Below are 7,242 nucleotides of genomic sequence, written 5' to 3'. Positions count from 1 at the left end.
TTACTCCCCATCACCCGCTACAACCTGTATGTGGCTTTAGCCAGAATGGGAAATTCCAACTACTCAGAAACATTCCAAAATGTGGGGGTGAGTGGAGCCAAGGCATTGGTTCAGCCCACTGTAAAGATAAGGGCCTTTTGCAAAACTGAAATCCAAAGATTTGGATTTCGTGCAGCCATGAAGTTTGGGTATCACTGGATCCAGCAGTTTGGTTTGAGTTCATTATGATCCAAATCACAGTCTCTGACCCAAGCTGAAGAAACATGGAGTGATTTTTTACTCTAAAATGTCTAAAGCCTTGAGAAGAAGGGACCAATCAAGCAGAAAGTCTGAAGAGAGGAAAAAAACTTGAATTCCCCAAAGGCAGGACTTCAAATTTGCCACTGCCAAAGAGGAACAGCAATATAAAGCCATATTTCTCCAACAGCTGATCGAGTGATACAGATTGTGCGATATCCAGAATAACAACATGCTATCATCTGCCAACAACACAATTTTAATACATACATATGTTAAAGCTTATCTGGTTCTATGATAATGGGAGCTATATAAGTATCCTTAGTATCTGAGACTGGTATCTGCATTTAAGGCATTACAGAAAAATTTAATTGAAGAAATGATCCAAAATTTAATTTCTCTAGCAAACAAATAAAAAAAAAATACCCAAAACTTTTCTCACATCAAATACAAGGCGAAAGCCTTTAGGCACTGAACTCTTGGCAACACTGACAGGTTAACTAATGCTACTGTTAGCTGATTTTCCTAAAACAAAGCCTGTGAATAATCCGCGGTAGAACAGGAATTAAGGAGCACGTAAATATTTTAACTCTAATCTTGTTATCTAGCCTTAATAATGAAATTGGATTATATGATTTGCAGTCTTCTAGGTCTGTCTTTTGGAATTTTTTTCCTCCAATGTTGGGAATGTCTCCAGTTGTCACAGAAAGAATCCCTAAGGACAAAGTCTAACTGAACATTGGAAGAGGTCTGAGAGTATGTATTTTTCAGACACTTATAGAGGTCAACTCCAACTCCATCAGGACGTGAGTCTGACCAGATCGACTGATCACCTGTGCGAGACCTCCTCCATTCACAACCCTTCTTCTAGCCTAGGTGGAGATGCTTCCAGGGAAGATCAGGGTATTCAGAAAGGTGTGTGTCTTTGTCTTTGATCTGTCCACAAAATAAAAACCTTTGTGACACCAGAAAAATGTTATTTCTATGTCTCATTTATTTGTTCTTTTCCCTTCTTTCTTGTGTGGCAGGGCCAGCCTTGATCTGAAAAGAAAGCTTTTTAAAGTGCCTTGTCAGGAGATGATGAAGAAATGACAGTTACTCAGGGACCATTAAGATGTCTCCATCTGTGATACTGTCAGGCTAATATTCCTTCTGCCATGTGCCTTGTCTCAAAAAACTTCTGGCCATTCTTTTTTCTGGATCCAGGCCTACTTTCCCTATTGAGGGCATAGCAAGCAATCTTACCTGCACTATAGTTACTGGGTTAGCTTCTGCTGAGTAAGGTGTGGTACGCGGTTACCCTGCCCCAGGGAGAGCTCTGGCAGGCATTGGTGCCATCTAACGAGGCACTATTGGTCCTTCCCCAATTCACCTAGCCGGCTCCATGAGCCAAGGCAGGGTGGGGAAGCGTTGGCCCTGCCTCTTCCTTGGCTCCTTTGGGGTGATTTACATCCCTGAATGCACTAAAAGAGCGCAGTCCCCATGCTCCAGGATAGATTGATTGCTATTAGATCTGGCCCCATGTGGGGTGAGAAAGGTGAGGCAGGGAAGGTGCCTTGCATCTTCTCCTTGCTCTTCTCATGTATCCACACTCAGGGCCGGCTTTAGGAAGTGCGGGGCCCAATTTGGACAGTTTTGACGGGGCCCCAGCAAGGATGACTTAAAAAAAAAAACACACGTAAAAAACCACGTGGGGCTTGTACTCACCGGTGGTGCTCCGAGTCTTCGGTGCCACTTTGGTGGTGGGTCCTTCATTCACTCCAGGTCTTCGGCGGCACTGAAGGACCCACTGCCGAAGTGCTGCTGAAGACCCAGAGCGAGTGAAGGACCCATCGCCAAAGTGCCGCTACAGACCTGGAGCGCCGCTGGATGAGTAAAAATTAAAAAGGCGCCTCTAGCCAGGGAAGGGATTCTCACTGGGTGCAGGGCCCTCTTAGATGTGGGGCCCAATTCAGGGGAATTGGTGGAATAGGCCTAAAGCCGGCCCTGTCCACACTAGCCCTAGACACCGTCGGATCCAGAGCAGACATACCATTACACCCAAATGGGCCAAAATCTGCGTGCACACACATCTCCCCTTGAAATCACTGGGAGCCATACACGGGTCATTGAAGGCAGAATTTGTACCAATACGGGTCATAACATAGTAAGTGGCATTAGAGAGACCTGAGTTTCACAGTTAATTCTGTCCTCAGGCTGTGAGTGGAATGCCCATTGAAATCAATGGGCAGGTTGCACATGGACTGACCTGCCAGGTGCCCTAAGAAACACGGAAGGAGGCCATTTCTTAAAAACTGAACCATGGTATTCACTGCCTGTCTCATCCAGATACAGCCGTTCAAATGTAGCCTGTATTATCAGGATCACCAGGAAAATTGCTGCTGCTTCTAGAAGTGGCCAGATATCAAACACCCCGTCTAAGTTCGTTTGCAGGAATTTAGTAATAATGGTGAGATTGGCTGTACTTAAACATATGGTTACTCTGACCTATGTTCTAGGATAGCCTAGCTGGGTTTAAGGATACAGTTGCTGGTGAGCTTTGCCATCCATGTGAGCAATTCCTGAAATTCTTACAAATGTTTTCTTCAGACTTCCCATTCCAATAGGCGTTCAGAGCAGGAGATTTCCCAGATTGTCAGGCGTAAACTGCCTGCATCTCCTGAATCTAACGGATTAATTGTATTTCTCTCTTGATCTTTCTCTCTGTCTGCTCGGTAAGTGGAGGCAATTTACTGCTATTTAAAAATTAATCAATTTCCTCCTAACAGGCTGCTCTGCTTGCTTTTTAAAGTGCCTTGTGGGGGGGGGGGGAACCCTGCTAAATTCAGAGCCAGTTTCTGTTTTATAGAACTTTTGTTTCACAAAACTCTCAGTGATGTCGCTAATGATTACAAGAGGAGACATTGCCCCAGATAATCTGAAATTTCTTCAATAGCTGCCACACTGTCTGCCTTTCCAGCTCATTGATATCCTCTAACAAACTCCTGTGCTCCACAAGACTTTAATGCTTTTTAGAAGTAAGAGAGAGGCATCCAACCTCCTCTTCCAGGGCTATATTTCTGAAAACCCATTCTCCAACTGTACCTGTTCAGAACCCACCCCACTCCTCCGCCTGCCTCTGTGCACTTAATTTTGGTGCATGCTTTCTCCAGTGAACATTCCAACCCCCAAGTAGACATCCCACCCAATGCAAAACTTATTTATTCTTTCCTCTTTCAGATGGGAATTTAAAAACCAAGGTACTTCCTGCTTTGCCTGGACATTAAAGATCCCATGAGGCTTGTACAAGAAGGGAGTTTGCCCTAGTGTCCTCCTCAGCCGGAGTTTCCCCTGCTCCAGCTATGGTGGAATATAGTTGCTGCTACCCTCTCGCATCAGAAATGTTTACAACGGGGAGGGAAAGTTACTTCAGGCCCGATCCTTCAGACCTGACTCAGCCAAAATTCCCAATGAAAGCTTTGCCTGAGTTAAGAGTGCAGGATCGGACCCTTCATCACAGACAGCCCCAGGAAGTGTGCTCAGGAATTAAAGGCAGATTTTGGAAGGTGCTGATCTCTTCCAGAGACATGCTCAGTGCCCTCAACTCCCAGTGAAGAAAATGGTGAGCCGTGCTTTAAAAATCAAGGGTGCAGTGTGACCCACTGTGCTTTCAGACAGTGTTAGGCTACTACAGTAGGATGGCTTCCATGTGGTTATGTTTCATTCTGAGGGCTCGGAGGGGAAGCTATGTCAATACAAATGAGACCATCAGCATTAAGTACCTAACTATTGACAACTGAAATACAGCTGTATTTTATTTTAACTCACATTTAGCCGTTACGTGCTGACTGCATGGCACTATATCTGAAAAAGGCACGTTTATCTAACTATTCCTGCAGTTCTATTTATTTATTTATTTATTTATTTTCTTCTCCCGTTTGGAGAGAACTAACCAGATTGCATTCCGTTCAGGAGGTAATAATATTATCCAAAAAGCTATTGTTCTTCATTAGCAGTCCCCTGGGGCCAAATCAGTCATTTTACAGCTACAGAAAGCTGGCGCTTGAATACTAATGGGAAAATTGGCACGTAAATGAACTGGAGTAATTCTTACCATTTCCTAACGATCTGAAATCGTTTCTTCTGATATTTTGATAGATCAGCAGGTTTTCCTTCTACACGTGTTTTATTCCAGAATCCTAGGATAGAGCTTGAAAGATGCAATATTTACCTATATATAGAGAATAAGCATGAATATTACGCTGATATCCACATATATATCTTCCCATACGCAGAAATGGTGAACTCCTGGCCCCATTCAAGTCAAGTGCAAAAGTCTTATTGACTTGAACGGGGCCAGGATGTGTCACTAAGTATTTTGAACCTCATTTAAATGTACATTAATGACTTTTGGAAATGAGAAACTGAATGCGGCATGGTTTTAGATACTGTACCTCAAAATGGAAAGGGGGGGAGTGGTAATAGATTTCACTCACTACTCCCAAAATTATAAAAGTGGCCATTCATTTTTTTTTATTTTTCTGAAATTCTAACTGTATATTTATTAGCCCTTAGAAGAGCAAGGTCCTTAATCACAGGTTCTGGAGGAAGCCTGGAGAATTCTAGTACTCTCTTCTGCAACTTGGAGGTCAGTATTACATCACTTTCCCTTCCACTGTGCTGGCCAAAATGTGCAGCTGTGCCTCATCAAGCCAGTCCTGCCCCGCTAAGCACCCAGCAGGAGGTGCTCAAGAGCAGCATGCTCACACATTCTCTTGGGAGACAAAGCAAAGTGGGGAAATTTCCCCACAAGGGCTTGTTAAGACTTCAGCGGGGTGCAGGAAGTTGTGCGGGCTCTGTCCTGGCATACATATCACACCCCTCAAGCATTAAATGAGCCAGGAAGGGCAGCAACCTGGGTCTTGCCACAGGAGATGAAAATATTTTAAGGATAATTCTGCTGTCCAGTCAAATGCTGGGGTGAGTGACCCAGAAAGGAAGTGTTAAGGGGTTAAAACAGCACCAAGGGCCAGTCCTGCAATCTTTATTCACATCAGTAGGTCCTTACTTACCCAAGTAGGCCTATTGACGTCAATACGACCAGTTCCATAAATCAGAGTTGCATGGTCAGGCTTTTTTAGTTCAAATGCACCGTGAGTTAACTGTCAAATATGCCCCTTTCATCCTTGCTGCACCTGCACCACCAGGCCATCACTTGGACTATGTTGTGCCAATATTGTAAAAGGGTCAGTGAGATGACCTAGGTAATCAGAGGCCTATCCAGCTGACATTGATCCTGGGCAAGAGAATGGAGCACCTGATATGGGACTTGATTAGTAAAGAATTATGGGGGGGTAATATAATAAATGCCAATCAATATGAGTTTATGGGAAATAGATCCTGTCAAACTAACAATCTATTTTTATAAGATTACAAGTTTAGTTGATAAAGGTTAGAGTGTTGATGTAATATACTTAAACCTTTGTAAGGCATTTGAGTTGGTACCGCATAGCATTTTGATTAAAAAATATAGAGATATAAAATTAACATGGCCCACACTAAATGGATTAAAAACTGGCTAACTGACAGGTCTTGAAATGAATTATAAACGGAGAATTATCAAATGGATATGTTTCTAGTGGGGTCCAGCTATTTAACATTTTTATCAATGACCTGAAAGAAAACATAAAATAATGGATAAAGTTTGCAGATGACACAAAAACTGATGGAGTGATAAATAATAAAGAAGACAGGTCCCTGATACAGAACAATATGGATTGCGTGGTAAGCTAGGTTCAAGCAAACAATATGCAGTTTAATATGGCTAAATGGAAGTGTATACATCTAGGAACAAAGAACATAGGCTATCCTTACAAGACGGGGAACCTGATCCTGGAAAGCAGTGCCCCTGAAAAATATTTGGAGGGGCATGGAGGATAGTTAGCTGAACACGAGTTCCCAGTGTGACACTGTGGACAAAAGGGCTAATGAAATTTTTGGATGCATAAACCAAGAAATATTAAGTAGGAGCAGAGAGGTTATTTTATCTCTGTATTTGGCACTGGGGAGACTGCTGCTGGAATCCTGTGTTCAATTCTTGATTCCGCAATTGAAGGATGCTGATAAATTGGAGAGGGTTCAGAGAAGAGCCACAAGAATAATTAAAGGATTGGAAAACCTGCATTGTAGAGAGAGACTCAAGGAGCTCAATCTATTTATCTTGCCAAAGAGAAGGTTAATGGGTGACTTGATTTCAGACCTACATGGGGAACAAATATTTAATAATGGGCTCCGGCAGAGACAGGTATGACACAATGCAATGGCTGGAAGTTGAAGCTCGACAAATTCAGACTGGAAATAAGGTGTATATTTTTAACAGTTTTCAGAGCAGCAGCCGTGTTAGTCTGTATCTGCAAAAAGAACAGGAGTACTTGTGGCACCTTAGAGACTAACAAATTTATTTCAGCATAAGCTTCACGAAAAGCTTATGTTGAAATAAATTTGTTAGTCTCTAAGGTCTGGTCTATACTATGGGTCTATACCGAATTTAGCAGCGTTAAACCGAATTAACCCTGCACCTGTCCATACAACAAAGCCCTTTATATCGATATAAAGGGCTCTTAATATCAATATCTGTACTCCTCCCTGACAAGGGGAGTAGCACTCAAATCGGTATTGCCATTTCGGAATAGGGTTAGTATGGCAGCAATTTGACGGTATTGGCCTCCGGGAGCTATCCCACAGTGCACAATTGTGACCACTCTGGACAGCAATCTGGAGTCGGATGCACTGGCCAGGTAGACAGGAAAAGCCCCGCGAACTTTTGAATTTCATTTCCTGTTTGCCCAGCGTGGAGCGCTGATCAGCATGGACTGTACGAGAGATACTGGATCTGATCGCTTTATGGGGAGACAAATCTGTTCTATCAGAACTCCGTTCCAGAAGATGAAATGCCAAAACATTTGGAAAAAATCTCCAGACAGAGGCCACAGCAGGGACTCAACACAGTGCTGAGTGACAAGCGTA

The 7,242-nt window shown here is 43.1% G+C and overlaps 1 long non-coding RNA gene across 1 annotated transcript in view; it reads right to left on the bottom strand.

Annotated features, from left to right (window-relative positions):
* Positions 1-529: 529 nt before the first annotated feature.
* Positions 530-7,242, bottom strand: part of LOC116825803 (uncharacterized) — a 14,473-nt gene continuing 7,760 nt past the window's right edge. Inside the window, exons 2-3 of the long non-coding RNA XR_004373922.1 lie at positions 4,331-4,447; positions 530-1,173 (exon numbers count right to left, since the gene is read on the bottom strand). This is a non-coding gene — a long non-coding RNA (uncharacterized LOC116825803). The remainder of the gene's footprint in view (positions 1,174-4,330; positions 4,448-7,242) is intronic.

This window comes from Chelonoidis abingdonii, chromosome 22, assembly GCF_003597395.2.
Source record: "Chelonoidis abingdonii isolate Lonesome George chromosome 22, CheloAbing_2.0, whole genome shotgun sequence".
In the NCBI taxonomy this organism is placed as follows: Eukaryota; Metazoa; Chordata; order Testudines; family Testudinidae; genus Chelonoidis; species Chelonoidis abingdonii.
This window is presented reverse-complemented; position numbering and strand designations above follow the sequence as displayed.